The sequence below is a fragment of the Dromiciops gliroides genome, chromosome 2, assembly GCF_019393635.1.
Source record: "Dromiciops gliroides isolate mDroGli1 chromosome 2, mDroGli1.pri, whole genome shotgun sequence".
Classification (NCBI taxonomy): Eukaryota; Metazoa; Chordata; class Mammalia; order Microbiotheria; family Microbiotheriidae; genus Dromiciops; species Dromiciops gliroides.
This window is the reverse complement of record NC_057862.1, coordinates 251,460,818-251,478,478: the sequence shown is the minus strand read 5'-3', so window position 1 is coordinate 251,478,478 and position 17,661 is coordinate 251,460,818. Positions and strand designations below refer to the sequence as shown.

General features: G+C 36.6%; 1 protein-coding gene and 1 pseudogene across 2 annotated transcripts in view; both read right to left on the bottom strand.

Annotated features, from left to right (window-relative positions):
- Window positions 1–17,661, bottom strand: part of SYT16 (synaptotagmin 16) — a 312,116-nt gene that overhangs the window by 86,291 nt on the left and 208,164 nt on the right. The gene's annotated exons all lie outside the window — the stretch shown is intronic.
- Window positions 10,120–10,451, bottom strand: LOC122741763 (annotated as a pseudogene).

The following is a 17,661-nucleotide window of genomic DNA, read 5'->3' as shown; positions in this document are numbered from 1 at the left end:
TATTCTGTAGGAAAAATGTTAACTACAGTTATTTATATGGTCAAATTGATGCTTGGTGAATTATATGCAAAGCAGGTTTGAGTGATTTGGAGAACTGTCCATATTTCTGAAGGTTTTTTATGATCAATTCATTGAAAAACTAAGGTCATCTTATTTTGCACTGCACATGGGTGGAGCAACAGATATAGTTTAAAATGTACATTTGATTACGCATCTACAATATGTTCTTTAAAGTGATGTCATTACAGATTTGATATTTTGCAGAGCTATATCAATACCATATCAAGAGATATCTTTCATATAATTGATGCATTTTTAAAATAAATTCTATTCCAGGAGAATTCTGTGGGCTTAGTTCTGAAAAAGCTTTATCAACATCAGTACAAAACATAATTCAAAAAACTTCGCATGAATTTAGATACATTGAATGCTTCACAATTACTCTAAAACTGAGAAGTATGAGTAGCTACACTTTTTCAAGCTTTTACAAGAGTAATAATCAACATTCTAAAACCACATTAAAAGGGAAACTATGCAAAATTATGTGATAATATAGGAGCATAGTATAGCACCTGTATTATATAAAAATGTGTTGGTATTTATATGATTTGGAGAATGTTTTAAGAAAAAGAAGAAATCATTTTTCTTAGTTATAATAAATCTAAAGAAAGTTCATTTTATAACAAAAGTTTTCTACTGAAATGTGTGTATTCATTGGATATTTTTTAAAAACTATTTTAAGTAAATCAAGTCTGTTTTACTCTGATCTAGAAAGATAAAGTAGCTACATTTTTTAAAAGTGAAAGCCAAGGATCATACATTTGCAAAATAGTATTTAATATATGTCCCAATATAAAAAATACATACCCTGCTAATGAAATAGAGGAAAGTAAAGACTCATTTGTTAATCACTTGACTGGTCTATAGAAGCAATTATCATTTTATTTTAAAGATCCACCTAAGTGGATGAAGAATCATTTGCCTTGGACAAATGTGGTATATTTGGTCTTATTCCATCTGAGCACAGATAGAATTACCTTGTGATAATACTTTGAAATATTTTTGAACATGAAAATCTTATTATGTTTTGTCTATGATTTTATAAAGAATTCTCCAATTGGGGGCAGCTAGGTGGCACAGTGGATAAAGTGCCAGCCCTGGATTCAGGAGTACCTGAGTTCAAATCTGGCCTCAGACACTTGACACTTCCTAGCTGTGTGACCCTGGGCAAGTCACTTAACCCTCATTGCCTCACCAAAAAAAGAAAAATTCTCTAATTTATCATACAAAATGATACAATTTTTTCACTTTATCAAAAATCTTATTTATATGAAATGGGGTTTTCAACTGTACCATCATAAAAACCCTGTGCTGATCTAGATTACTGGTTGAAAAAGAATTATGAGTAATAATATTACCAATACAATATTTCCAGAAACTTTGCAACAAAAAAGTCACATTGAATTATTAGTAGTAGTAGTAGCTATATGAAAACTATGGATTTCATCAATCAATAAATATGTGTATGTTATGCTATTTTAGGATGTTTGAGAATCATTTCTGTATTGTTATAAAATTGAATTATTAATTTTATCTTACTAAAATTAAACCTAAAAAATTATTTGCATAGGTCATTTTTTAAAATTAGGGTCCACTGTATTTTGTGTATATTAATCAGTTTCATTGATATAAGAAGTGTGGAAACCATTAACCTCCACATATCATCTAACACAGTGCTATGCACACAAGTATTCAATCATCTTTTACTGATGTTTCAATCAATGTCATTTCACATCAGTTTCTTCATTTGCAAAATGACAGAGTTGGACCAGATGATTTCTAAGAATGCTTCTTGCTTAATCATCTTTTCTATGTAAGCCTCCATCTATTTTTAGATCTTTATCTTCTCCATATTTAACTTGTAGATACTTAATTATTTTACATCTCTCCACTACTAGAATGTATACTTCTTGAGATCAGCCATTGTTTCTTTCTTTTTGTTTCTTTGGAGCCTAGAACAGGGCCTGGCACATAAAAAGCACTTTCTAACTGCTCGTTGACTATCTTCCTAAGATTCTATAAAATTAAGAAAGGTCAATTTTTTCCTTTCAAATGTGGAAAGCTTTTCTCACCACTGAAGGGGAGAATCATTCCTCATTTAACAAATGGTTTATGCTTCCAGAGGCAAAGAATAATGTTACACAAGTTCTAAAACAATGTAAATCAGGAAACATGGGAAAAGGCACAATACACAATTAAGAAGTCAACAAACATTTATTAAAGGACTACTATGGGGGCAGCTATAGAGCATTAGGCCTGGATTCAGGAGGACCTGAATTCAAATCCCACCTCAGACACTTGACACTTACTAGCTGTGTGACCTTAGGCAAGTCACTTAACCCTCATTGCCACACCAACAAAAGTCCTACTATGTGTCTAATGGTATGCTTGGCATTGGGAATACATAGAAAAAATCACTACTTGCACAGGGTATATCCCTTACGTGTCTTGTCTACCCCAAACTCTTTTCCAAGGGCTAATCTGAACATGAAAGAAATAGAACACAACCTCCCTCTCCCCATTACTGAAAATCTTCGGCAAGACAACAAAGCTCATAAGAAAGTTGGGCTCATTTCAGAAGCTAAAATTGATAGATTTAAGAAATAAAATAAATATGTACCTATACATATATTCTGCAGTCACATAGAAACTTAGGAAAATGAATTTCTACTATCCTTTCATTTTTCTTTTCTAACCAGGAACTGATGTTAATGCCTGGGTTTTCGGCCAGTACTAGCATTTCATTCCTCATCCCTCCTTCTTCACCTTTCCCTCCTTTTCTCCTACTTCCACAGTTCTGTTTTGTCTGTATATGTGTATTTCTCTTGAATAAAATGGGTTATGATTCAGCATAACTAAGGGCCATTGTAATATAATAAAGGAATGAACAATATTCTGACCAAATAACTGGAATACCAAAATAATGAAGGTAATGCAAACAAATAGAAAGCACCACATGGACTCTAAGAGAAGATGACAAACACTTGAGCTTTATCCTTGACAATCCTGACCTTTTTGTACTTGAATATGTTAGCACGAGAAGCACAACCAAACAGGCTTCTTTGCTATTTGCCTAACCATGGTACATGGTTTGCAGAGGGTGTGCACGTTTACCCAGGCAACAATTCAGAGGCACAGGTGTAAGCCTAGAAGAGGTGAAGCCCAGACTGCCTGAAGAGCTATATTCATAAGCAGCTGCCAAGGCATTCAGACCAAAAAAAAAAAACCACCAGAAGCCATTTTAAAAGGCTCTATACATCTTACAGCCATCAAAAGCCACGAAGCATGAAGGCCAGTCAGACTTGGTCAAGTCTGGTATAATCTTCAATATCTAGAGGTAGGTCAACTAAAAGTTGCATTTAATCCATTTACTTGTCATTTTCCAAGAACCTCTTAAAGTTTTTTTTTCTTTGTATTTTTGTACTCATTATAGAAAAGAAAATTTTTATCTATGAGAAAAACATTGAGTCAGCCTCTAATTTAAGCATAGTCCACTAGCTAAGGATCCAGAGGCACCTTGAGGATTTTTTTTAAATCACCCTTTCTTTAATCTTGATTATGATGAGTATTCTAATTGTGGGATGTTTTTTTTCAGAACAGCCTCTAGCTTCTTTTATTTCTAATCCTGCTTTCTTTTTGAAATTCCTACCACTTTTCATAAATTTCTGAAGCTATCTACTTCCCCCACTTGAAATTTGTAACATTTTCCTCTAGGTTTATTCTACTTAGCTCATGTCATGAAAAACAACTATAGTTCTGTACTTTTCTGGAGCTGCTTTCAAATGTGCCAACACTACAGCTGATGGCCTGATTTCTTTGCAGTCTGGTTTGTATGTCTAAAAATATAATGGATAGATAAACCCATACAATCATGATTCCACAAAGAAGAAATTTGAAGAAACACAAGTCCCTACATCTCATGTATTCACAACTCCAATTAGATAAATCATCTAATCAATAAATCATTCACCAGACACCCCATTCCCAAACCATACTAATTAGCAGATTTTACATGATTTGATAAACTAATTACAGGACATGATTAAGAAACTACAAACTACCAATGCTCTTAATTCTATTATTGTTTTCTAAAAACTCTATACAGGAACTTTTCTTGCATCTTAAAAATATGTTGTTAGTCTTGAAATATCATCATTACTTAGGTTCATTACTTCCTATGTGAATTTCTTTTTTGAACCTAAATATCATACTAAGAATTTGGACACAAGCAAAATATTATCCTAAGCAACACTGGGTTAGAAAATAGAAATTAGAAAGAATCTGATTCTTAAAGATTTTAGTTGAATGATCTCCATAAATACCATAGAATTCTACATCTGGGAAAAACTTCAAGAGATCTTCTGGTCCAGTGTTTCAGAGATCAACCCAGGACAAACTCACCTCCAATAAGCCAGTTCCTACTTCCTGATCATTTGTAGCCTCACAGGACACAACACCATCTATCACAAGTTTGGACCATAAGGAAGGGATTTGAACAATCTAATCACCTACCTCTCTCAATAGACCTCTTTGAAACCACTGATACTCTGTCTAGAGTATTATTCCTCAATAGTTAGTATACTCCCAGTCCCTCATAGACTACCAGTTCCAGTGATTCTGAATGTCCCACTCTCTTGACTGGCCCTCTCAACTCTCCCAAACCAATGTCCCACTCCATGTAAACCCTCCCATTCATTCAATTGTTTTCTCTATTATTAAGAGACTTGCTTTTATCTTAAACGTTTACCTTCTCAATTCATCCATACCCTGGCTTTCACTGAGACCTAAGTCCCTTCTCTTGACACTGCATCCCTGACCATACTTTTCAGTACTGATTTAACTTTCGTTACTCCCTTTCTTCAACTCACAAGAGGCAAGGGGGAGGGAAAATCAGAATACTTCTTGTTCTCCACTGTCATTTCCAAATTTTACCACTATTACTCAGAAATCCCAACTTCTTTAAGTTCTTCTTTCAATTCAAATTATCATCTTCACCCAGTCAAGCTGTTATTTACCCACCCTCAGGACATTCTCCTTCCCTCTTTACTGAATTCAGTGATTGACTTTCCATCCCAACTCAAATCCTCATAATAGTGGGCTTCAATATACATATTGATACTCCCCCAAATACCATAACTTTCCATTTCTTTAAATCCTAATTACCCTGGGGCAGCTAGATGGCACAGTGGATAAAGCACAGGCCCTGGATTCAGGAGAACCTGAGTTCAAATAAAGCCTCAGACACTTGACACTAGCTGTGTGACCCTGGGCAAGTCACTTAACCCTCATTGCCCCGCAAAAAAAAAAAAAATCCTAATTACCATAACCTGTTCTTATACTTGATGTCAGGTATACACAGACATGGAAAGACTCTTGAGCTTCTTGTTATTCAATTTTTTCAGTCATGTCCCATTATTCATGGCCCCATTTGGGGTTTTCTTGGCAGAGATACTGGAACAGTTTGTCATTTCCTTCTTCAGCTCATTTCACAGATGAGAAAACTGAGGCAAACAGAGTTAAGTGATTTGCCCAGGGTCACACCTCTAGTAAGTGTCTGAAGGCAGATTTGAACTCAGAAAAATGAGTCTTCCTGACTACAGACCCAGAACTCTATCCACTGCACCACCAAGCTGCCCCTGATCTTGCCATCATCCATAAGCATTCTACTTTCATGATCAAAAACTCTGAAAGCTCTTTATTTGGTCACATAACGATTCCACACTTCTCTCTCCCTTCTGATTCCTAATCCTGCTCTACATCCTTACCATAACCTTCAGTACCTTTACCCCTCAATTCTTTTCCATGCCATCATCCCTGTACTGGCTACATTCCCCTCCCTTCCAAATATTGACCCTTTGGTGAACCATTTCAAATATGCATTTTCCTCTAAACTTGAATTTCTTACCCCTTACCCTAGCCCCAATGATACCTTGTCACACCCCAACCTCAGCTTACTCCCACCATCCTCTGCCTTTGCTCCATTTCATCTACTGCTGAATTGTGCTAGAGAAAATCATGAAAGTGCTGCTTGAGTCCACTACAGATTTCAGTTACATAATTGCAACTGTACCTTCACTGCCACAAAGCAATTTTTATACCTCCCTAATCAATTTGCTAGCCCACTCAACACAGTGGCTATTCTAAACTTTTCCATTCTTCCTCAAACTTCCCACAGCATTTCTTACTCCCCTTTTCAGCTGAGGACCTTGAGAATACTTTACCAAAGGAAAAAAAAATAAGTCCGTTCTAAGAACTCACTTTTCTCCCCACCTCCATCTTACATTATTCAGATATCTTTTTCCTCCATCTCATCCTTTGATCCTATCTCACATTAACAGGTACCCTTCTCTTTGCTGAGGCAAACCTCTATATGGACCCTTCATCTCCTCCCATCCATTCTTCTCCAGTAAATTGCCCTCACTGAAATGCTCCCTACTTTTTAATCTCTCCCTAACTACTGATTACTTCTCTTCTGCTTATAAATATGCCCATATCTCTTTATTCTTTAAAATTTTTCACTTGATCTAACCATCCCCAATAGCTATGATCCTATAATTCTCCTCCCCATCTAAACTACATTCCTTTATTGACCCCTCTATAATTGGTTCCTGTGCTTCCACTCTTCTCACTTATCCTTAGCAACCTGGCTTCTGACTCCATTTTTCTTTTTTTTCTGTTTAGAACTTTATTTTCCAAATTACATGTAAAAATAAATTTTGACGTCAATTTTTTAAAACTTTGTGTTCCAACTTCTCTTCCTCCTTCCCTTCCCACCCCCACCCCCAAGAACTCAAGCAATTTAGTATAAGTTATACATGAGTAATCATGGAAAACATCTTCACCTTAGCTAGGTTGTGAGAGAAAACAAATAAAAATGAAACTTCAGGTTAAGGAATTGTCAAAAAAAATGTGTTTCAATCTGTTTTCAGATCTGACTCCATCTTTCAAGGAAACTGCTCTCTCCAAAGTCCTTAATGACCTCTTGATTGATAAATCAAATTCCATTCTCTATTTTCATCCTTCTTGACCACTCTGTAGGATTTTGCATTGACAAACACCCTCTTCTCCTAAATACTTTCTCCTCCCTTGCTTTTCATGACACAGTTCTCCCATGGTTTTCCTATCTGTCTGACTTCTTTTCCTTGGTCATTTTTGCTGGACTTTCATGTAGCTTATGCCCATTAACCATGGAGTCCTTCAAACCTCTTCCCAAGGCCCTCTTTCTTTCCTCTGTACTATTTGTCTTAATGTTCTCATCAACTCCATGGATTAAAACATGTCTACACAGATTCCCAGTTCTATATCTACCTCTAGACTCTCTCCTGAGCTCCTCTCTCACATTACCATCTGCCTTTTAGACAACCTATCAAACTGTATATGTCATAGACATATCAAACTCAAAATGTCCAAAATAGAACTCATTATTTTTCCATTCAACTTTTCTCCATGGGAGCCATTACATACAGCAGAAGCAGCAGCTGCAGTAGCAGAGACTGAGCTGCACAGACGAGATGTGTGACTTCACAGAGGATCAGACTGCTGAGTTCAAGGAGGCCTTTCAGCTGTTTGGAAACATCTTAAACAGCCAGTGTGGGGATGTGGTGCAGGCTCTGGACCAGAATCCCACCAATGCTGAGGTACTCAAGGTCTTAGAGTGATGAGAGGAATGTGAAGGTGCTGGACTTTGAACACTTTCTGCCAATGCTGCAGACCGTAGCAAAGAATAAGGACCAGGGCACATATGAAGACTATGTAGAAAGGCTTCAGGTGTTTGATAAGGGAGGGAACAGCACAGTCACGGGGGCTGAAATATGGCATGTCATCATCACTCTAGGTGAGAAGATGACAGAGGAACAAGTGAAAGTGTTGTTGGCAGGGCATGAGGACAGCAACAATTGTATCAACTATGAAGAGCCAGTCTGGATGGTGCTGAACAGCTGAGAACAAAAGTCCCCTTTCCACAAAGAATCCCGTAACTTTCTCAGTGTGAAAATGATCCACTCATCCCTGAAGCAACTAACTACATTATCAGGGCTACCAACATCCTTCCTTCTAACCCACACATGTCCTCTTTGGCCTACCTGTTCTCTGCTTTCACCAAATTAAACTTGCTAACTGCCCCTAAAAAAAAAAACTTATGAACTTCCCTATTACTGTTTAGGTTATCATCACTCTCCCAGCCACAATGGTTCACAATCTTTCTGTCACCCTCAACTCTTCACTCTCTCTTACCTTGTATACTCAGTCTGATATATATGTGTCTATATATATATATATATATATATATATATATATATATATATATATATACTTTTGTCATTTCTAACTTACAACATCTCACATATATGTGCCCTCTTCCATTCATGCAACCACCATCTTGATGAAGGCTATCAGCACTTCTCCCCTGTACTATTGTGATAGCCTTCTAATTTGTCTTTCTGCCTTGTCTCGCTCCATTCCATTTCACTTTCCATTCAGATACCAAAATAATCTTCTTAAAATCTAGTTCTCACCTGGGGCAGCTAGGTGGAGCAGTGGATAAAGCACTGGCCCTGGATTCAGGAGGACCTGAGTTCAAATCCAGCCTCAGACACTTGACACTTAATTAGCTGTGTGACCTTGGGCAAGTCACTTAACCCCAGCTGCCTCACCCCCAAAAAAATAAAAATAAATTTTAAAAATCTAGTTCTCATCATGTCACTTCCCAACTCAATAAACTCTAGTGACTCCCTGTTACCTCCATAACAAAATATAAAATTTTTTGTTTGGTATTAAAAGCTATTCACAACTTGGTCCTTTCCTACCTTTCCAGTCTTTTTAAACTTTACTCAGCTCCACTAACTCTACAATTCAATCTCTTACCTTCTTACTGTTACTCAAGCAAGACACTATCTCCCAACCTTTACACTGGCTCTGCCCCATGCCTGGAACACTCTCCTGCTTCACCTCAATCTTCTGGCTTCCTTCAGGACTCAAATCTCATCCCACTTTCTGCAGAAAGGCTTTCCAGGACCACCCACCTCTGAGATTACCTTTGACTTACATCTATCTTGTATATACCAGTTCTTACCATATTGTCCCCCACATACCTATTAGAATCTGAGCTCCCTTAGTATGAAGAATGTGTTTTTGCCTTTCTTTGTATCCCTAATGCTCACCATTATGCCTAGTACACACTTAATAAATGCTTGTTGACTGACCAACTCTGACCAAATCACTTAACTTCTCTGTGTCCCAAACAATTTTCTAAGACTCTAAACTGCATACCACTTAGCTACAACACAGATGCTGATCTACATTGATAGCAAGAGTAATTGCTTATACCAGTGAAATCACTGGGCCAATACAAAACAAGCAATGTTACCACCTTTCATTTGTCTTTCCTTTTTTAATATCTTTCGACCCTTCCAAAAATTCATTCTTTTTTAGGCTTCTAGTATTTACATAAGTAATTTTACATGGAGAGTTAGCACAGGAAGCGAGGCATATTTTCATTTTCATAGGCATAATTTCTCTATAATACACTTGATAATATATGCTTGTTACTAAGCTATGTCTGAATAAGAAGTTTCTAGTTTAAAATTTAGAATATTTTGTTCATGTTTCTCAAATAAAATATTCTGAAGTTATGTTTCAATTCACCTTAGATATTAATTTTCTCTACCATATTGTCTTTTTTCTACCACTTCTCATAGTTGTCTCTTCTTTTATCTTTTTTCAATAAGTTTACCATTTTGTCATTTTCTTCTAGAAAGCCATCAAATTCCTACTTGACCACTTAGGAGGTAGATTGTGCCCATTCACATTTCATGTTTCTTTGAACTCACTGAATTCCGCAAAACTTTTTAGTTTTAAAATTACTCTTTTATCTTTTTGAGAATTTAGTGTCAACAAACTGATATCACTTGGCCAGATAATAATAACTGATATTTACTTAGCACTTTATATGCATTATTTCATTTGCTCTCTTTTCATCTCTATCTCCTTGCTTCCCTGGTCTTTATTTTTTTTTTACATTTGCAAAAAAAAGTATAGTTTTATTCAATCAGTTTTCATATTCTAGATACTTGAGGGATATAGCATGACTCATATCCTGTGTCCAATGGTCTTGGCAAGAAGATTGCTTCTGAACTTTGCCCAAACCATTCTACTATTACCATGAGCATGAGTAACTTTCTCCCAGATCACTCTTGTTCTGTTGGGTTTCCCACCAGGAGTCACTGTGTTGTTTTTGACTTGTATACATAAGCACATCTCTTGCCCAAACATAATTCAGTTTCATCCCGAGCATAGACTCCTTCAATTTTCAAAAGAGCTGTATGTTCCCTCTGGTTTTGTAGGCCTCGCCTGTAGCCAGCAAAAATGGCCTTGGACCACAGTCTTCCAGACATTTTGCTGATCTAGAAGTCCTGTTTCTAGGAGGCCTACGAGGCTCCAAGATAGAGGAAAAAGTCCTGGTCTTTTTCAAGTCCCAGCTAAAATCCTACCTTCTACAGGAAATCTTTCCTTATTCCCTTAATGCTAGTACCTTCCTTTTGTAAGTATCTACAATTTATCCCACACATAGGTTGTACATAGTTGTTTGTGCATTGTTTCCTTGTTAGACTGTTAGCTCCTTGAGAAGAGGGGGTGTCTTTTGTCTTTCTCTGCATCCCCAGTGCTTAGCACAGTGCCTGGCATGTAGTAGTTAAAACAGTTACTAACTGATCCTATTAATAATCCTATCAAGTTCATAGCATAAGTATTATTATGCCCATTTTATGGATGTGAGATAGGATAAGGACAGAAAAAAAGACTTGTTCAAGACCATATGACTAGAAATTAGCAGAACCAATATTCAATTCTTTTTTTTTTTTTTTTTTTTTTTTTAGTGAGGCAATTGGGGTTAAGTGACTTGCCCAGGGTCACACAGCTAGTAAGTGTCAAGTGTCTGAGGCCGGATTTGAACTCAGGTACTCCTGACTCCAGGGCCGGTGCTTTATCCACTGCGCCACCTAGCTGCCCCCAGTATTCAATTCTACCTCTTCTGATTCCAAGTGTACTTTCCATTTTACCAAAGTTATACTACTTACATATTCTCTACCTGCCACTAAGGTCTTAAGATTTCTACTAACCTTGTTTTCTTTGTTATTTCATCACTTTCCAGGGGCTTATTTACCTTCTTTATGCAGATGTATCCCAGATATAGTTCAGTTTCTCTCCTGAACTCTTTTCCCATGTCACCAATGACCTTTAGGACATTTTCAACTAGAAGTCCCAAAGGACTCTCAAGTTCAACATAGCCAAAACAGAATTCATGACCTTTCCCCCTGTAACGATTGGAATAACGCCACCTGCTGGATACTTACTGTAGAAGAGTTCTGGCCATGAAGGGAAGGTCTTTGAGGGCAAGACCAGGAGTCAGGAAGTGACGCGGGCTAGTGGGAGGAGGAAGGAAGAGACTGGTGCTGACTCTGGGGCTCTTTCCTCTGGACTCTGGTGGAGAGCGGAGCTAGAAATGTGCTCTCCCTTTAATAGATAGGAATCTAGGCCTTTCTCTCTCTTTACCAAATTCTTATTCTCCTTAATAAATGCTTAAAAGTCTAACTCTTGCTAAAGCTTATAATTTATTGGCGACCACTCATTAAATATTTTAGACAGTTTAGCTAGAATTTTAGCCCTTAACAGATGGCTGACCACGAAGAGGAAAGCTGAACCTCACTTCTGATCTTCCGGTTGGGTAAGAAATTTCCCCCCACCCTTTAAACTGCTAAGTACTGGCGCACTGGCTGTGTTTTCCCTTTAAATTTTTTCGAATGGACCTTTTAAACTCCCTAATTACCCTATTTTTGATTTTAGTCTGTTTAACCAGACAAATGGGAGATAAGATCATGTTAATGCTTTGTTTTTGTGGATTTTCTATTTTTCTTTTTATTTTTGTTAAAAGAGCCAGCAACTTACTCACACAAGGAAATATCTCTCCCTCTCCCAACCATGCTTTTTCAGAGAAACCTGAAGAGATTCCTGCAGCTTTTCCCAATTCTAACACTAATTGTTGCTCTAATTTTGCATGCCTGGAGGCAATGACCCACCCTCTAGAAGCTTTTAATCCCCTAGCACCTGGAGGCAAAGTGGGGGATGAGGAATCCAGGCCTGAGTTCAAAATCAAGTCTCATTCAAATTGCTCTAGTCCCTCCCCTCCTCTCCAGACCCCACCCTCTACTCCTCCTATGGCCAAGCCCATAGCTTCCCCTGCCTGGGAAGTCCAGAGATCTGATGCACATGCTCAACTTTTTCTACCTGCATTTGCAGCTTCAGGCTCAGCCCTTCCCTGGCCTGGCTGTGCTTTTGAGACAATCTTAGAAAACTCTTTAAATTCCAGATATGCTCGTTTTGTTCATAATTTTGCTAACCTGCTTTTGTCTTTAATTAGTAATCTTATAAAGCATTTGTATGGTGGAAAGACTGACAGACAATATAGAGGGGTTAAAGAAGAAAAACTTAAGCTGAATAAGAATGACAATCAACATAGTTCAAGACTCTGCCTCTTTTGCCATGGAAGGGTATATATTTTACAGAAATGTAGAAGTAAGCAGCAAGGTATTGATATGAGTATTGGGGATTTTAGATATCGGAATCAAGAGTGTTCTGAATTCACTAAGATTATTAACAGTATCAGTTCAGAGGTTACATAGGATTTCTATGCTATTACATATACATTTTGAAATTAATGGTATGGGTTTATTTTCATAGAGATTTTCATGCTTTTGAGGTTGTGTTTTATACTTAGTTTTTAAAACAAGGAGAATATTTGTAAAAGCTTTTTATAGTCATGTGATCAAGTTTATATTTCATAATACTCATTAATATTAAATTCATGCTCATTTAGATTTCCTTAGTTTGAATTTCACTGTTTTTTTATTGTTCCATGTGTATTTTCTTCTATTCATTTATCTAATTTAAAAAAATTGAGAGATGGTTTTGATTTCATAATACAATGTTAATTCTAGGAGTATTGTGCTCCCATATTCTGAGTTGTTTGTTTTTGTTATTTTTTCTCAACTGATTATTTGATCAAACTCTTTGAAGCATTTCCCTGGCAAATTGGTTGCCATGGCAAGTGTAAAGAAGTATTATTTTTGATAAGCATATTCAAAAAAAAAAAAAAGAGGGGAACATTTGTAAAAGTTTTCTTTTTTCAAAAAAAAAAAGTTTTCTTTGAGATTCTGTTGTGCTTTAACTTGTATTTAAATATGTTCTGATTTTTCACAAAAGTAATTGTATACTAAGTAAAAAAAATGGGTATTATTTGAAATTGTTGCGTAATTATATATTGTGTTCTGAGTCAAGATGTATTCACATTTTTTGCAATCATTTATTATCCTCAATTTTAAATCCATATGAGACTTGAATTATGGGAACTTATCATTTAAGACATTAATTGCCTTTATTCTGAGTTATCAGATGCCAGTTGGCCAAGATGCCATCCAATCACAAGAGGAATACATGCAAGAGCAGACACTGAACTGTCACATGAGGGGAGACATGCATGAAGTCGAGGTATGGCCGAGGGAACGGCTTTTGACTAATGTTGAGGTTGGATTCTCTTGGTTTAATATTTTATTTTATTTTTCCCCACAATATTGTACAGATGGCTGGAAGTATTCATCCCACCCATCTCACTCCTACACCTGGCTTCTATGCTCCCTCCTATATGCCTGATGCCATGGACATCTCAATCCCATGCATCTGATTAAGTCTGACTCAGTTTCTTCCAATATGTTCGGTGGCATGGACATATATTCCATCCACCTATTTTAAGCCTGGCATACTGTATGGGCAGTACATATTGCTCAAGTGTGGGAATGCTCATATCCCATCATTTCTCTGTTCTTTTATGGTAACCCCCATAATTATCTCAGATGTCATGATAAATACAGTGTTGAATTTGGCCTTGACACCTGTTACCAATTATATTAGATTTTCTAATTTCTCATAATGGCATGAGGATAATTAGGCAGATGATGCAAAAAGTGATGAAACAAAGATAAAAATTATTTTTAAAAATTAATATCGCAGCAATTGTCTTCTCAATTACCCTCCATAAGGGGGGACTATAGTAATATTATAATTTTAAAGAATGGTTCAATTTTTGTTTTATTATATGTTTCATGTGTAACAACTAAGATTCTGAATTCCCTTAGACATGTTTTTGAGAACTTTCATTGTTTGATTTGATTATTGACAAAGCTATTTTAAAGTTGTGTTAAGCTCAATTTTGTAGGAAATTTTCCTGGCTGATTACCAGCATCCACACATCAACCCCTGAAAAGACTTCCATTCCACGACTACACCTAGAGGACATCTGAGAAAAGACTTTCAGAGACTTTAAATGAACAGTTTTGATTTGTTGTTTTTGTTGTTTTTTTTTCTCTTTCTGTTATAATATACACCATCTGTAACATGTATTCTCTGCAGAGGCCCTCCCTTTGCAAGACTAATGTCAAAGCGTCGGTTCATGAGGACAAAAAAAAAAATCGGCCCTCTGGACAAAACTTTCCTCTCTTCCTTTTCTATATTGTTGTTCACATATTATTAGTTAGCAATAGTTATATTGTTTTTACTGTTCCGTCAAGGAAACATTTTGTTTCTTGAGGAACAACAGGGGGGACTGTAACGATTGGAATAACGCCACCTGCTGGATACTTACTGTAGAAGAGTTCTGGCCATGAAGGGAAGGTCTTTGAGGGCAAGACCAGGAGTCAGGAAGTGACGCGGGCTAGTGGGAGGAGGAAGGAAGAGACTGGCGCTGACTCTGGGGCTCTTTCCTCTGGACTCTGGTGGAGAGCGGAGCTAGAAATGTGCTCTCCCTTTAATAGATAGGAATCTAGGCCTTTCTCTCTCTTTACCAAATTCTTATTCTCCTTAATAAATGCTTAAAAGTCTAACTCTTGCTAAAGCTTATAATTTATTGGCGACCACTCATTAAATATTTTAGACAGTTTAGCTAGAATTTTAGCCCTTAACACCCCCAAACCCTCCACTCTTCCTAACTTCCCTTTACTGTTAAGGGCACCAGTCTTCAAGCCGCCCAGAATCACAATCTTAGAGTTATCAACTCTTCATCTCCCTCTTCCCTTATGGTCAATCAGTTGCTAAGTCTCATTCATTGTACCTCCATAATATATCTCACATCTTCTCTTCACTCACAGAGTCATCATACCAATCCATGTCTTCATCACCTCTGATTATTACAATAGCCCCCTAACTAATCCCCATTCAAATTTCTCCCCTTAAAATTTACTCTCCACAAAACTTTCAAAACAATATTCCTAAAATGCATGTAGGACCATGTCACTCCCCAGCTGATACAAACTCCTCCATTTGGCTTTTAAAGCCAAACATAACCTGGCTCCAGCCTGCTTTTCCAGGCTTATTGCACATTATTACTCTCCCTTACACATTCCACATTCCAGTCAAACTAGCCTCTTTACTACCCCTTTATACATCATTCCATATCCTATCTCTGTGTCTTTGAACAGACTGTCTGTTCTAGTACTTGAAATGCACTCCCTCCTCTTTGAACCCCTAACTCCTAAACTTCAGCTCAGATGCTACCTTCTATAAAAATTCTGTTAGAATACCTTCAATTACTAGTGGTATAGCTCCAAAATTATTTTGTATTCAATTTTCTGAAGTAGGTCAAAAGAAACAAGAGATGCACAAATTTAGAGACATCTCCACTCCAAATGTTCATATAAACTATTTGTGCCCAACCTGTGGTAGAGACTCCCAAACTCATATTGGTCAGCCACAGTTGGACACAGCGTGCCTTGACCCCAACATAAGTTTGGTCCTCTTTGAGAACAAAAGACAACAAGCACCATTTCAATTTTTTATCTATGCATTTTACATCCCCCCAATATGTAAGTTTTTTTAAGGGTAAGAACTGTTTTAGTTTTTATCTTTTTAAAATTTTTTAAAGTTTTCTTGATGTGTTTTGTCTTTACATTACATTTAGAGATCTCACACACATTGTGAGAGATCTCTAGTAACAAAGTAAAATAGTTAAGTAAAACTAATAAGTGACCTTATCTAAAAGCACATGCAATATTCCACATTTTTAGGCCCACCCCTTCTTAGAGTTTTTTCCTTAATTTATAGAAATCTATTTTCTCTCCTTCCTTCCCTTACTTCACTGGGGGGAGGGGGAAATTTTTCATAATAAATATGCATGGTCAAAAAAACCACAATTTTCCTTAGCGGCTGTGTGTATGTGTGTATGTGTGTGTGTGTATATATATACATATATATATACACATACATACACACACACATATATATGAGTATATGTATAAACATATACATACACATATATATCTAGATATATGTAGATATATGTGTGTGTTTATGGATATATTTTTGTCTCATTTTGTACCCTAAGTCTGTAAACTTTCTGTAATGGATGGCATGTTTCATCATCAGTCCTCTGGAATCATAAATGGTCAATGGACTGATCATGGTTCTTACAGCTTTCATAGTTGCTTGTTTTTATTGTGTAAATTGTGTTTTGCTAGCGGCACTCATTTCAAACTTCATCAGTTTATGGAAGTCCTCAAAACGGTTCATTTTTATAATCTTGACCCTGCAGTATATACAGTTCTTCTAGTGTTTTTATTTTTTGTATTCCTAGCACAACACAGTAAGTACTTTACAAATTCTTATTGAACAAATGATGAAACTGTTCCTTCTCTGTTGCACCACAATCTCATAACTGAGATGCTAGAATATAAGCCAATAACCTAAAACAACTATGCCATAGGAAGTAGCCATGTTCTATTTGTCTAATCGAAGTGACTACTCCTAGTGATGTCACTTCTTTCTAACTGTATTTCATTTGTACAAGGAGATGCAACCTATAGATGCCATCAGTTCACTATATTATGTTTAGCACCTGCCATTAACTAGATAGATAACCTTAGGAAAATCACTTCCCCTCTCTGAGCCTCAGGTTCCTTAACTGTAAATGAGATTACTGGACTAGATTATCTATAAGATCCTAACATTTACTGAATTTGTGATTCTTCTCACCACAAAGAACACCCTGGCTATTCTTTGATATTCGTGATTAATTAGATGGTATTATAGGGTGCATTAATGTTAAGTGGAACAGAAGCCCCAAAATTCAAATGCCTGTCCAAATAATTAAATTAGGACCAGACTGAACTATTTTTCCCACATTTAGTATATACTGTGAAAATCCTCTCAAATTCTGCCTCACTACAGTGATTCACTAACTATAATGTTTGATCTAAATATGAGTAGACCTGTAAATTAATGCAGTTCAGCTATCTGGAAAGGCAGATGGGCAAATCCCCTTCTGTGAACTTGATAAAATTGTGGTCAGTTTTAAAATCATGGATTAGTTTGATTTAGGGAAATCCATAAGTTTCTTCACATATCACCTTTGTCTTTCTTTCTGTGTGCCCTTGGTTACGAGTTATTGGTTCAACTCAAGCTAAGCTTAAAAATCAGAAACCAAGTCTACTTAAATAAATCATTTTTCCCAGGTTTGGGGAATTCCCAGCCTTAAGATAATTGCTTAAAGAGAATCTTTAAGAG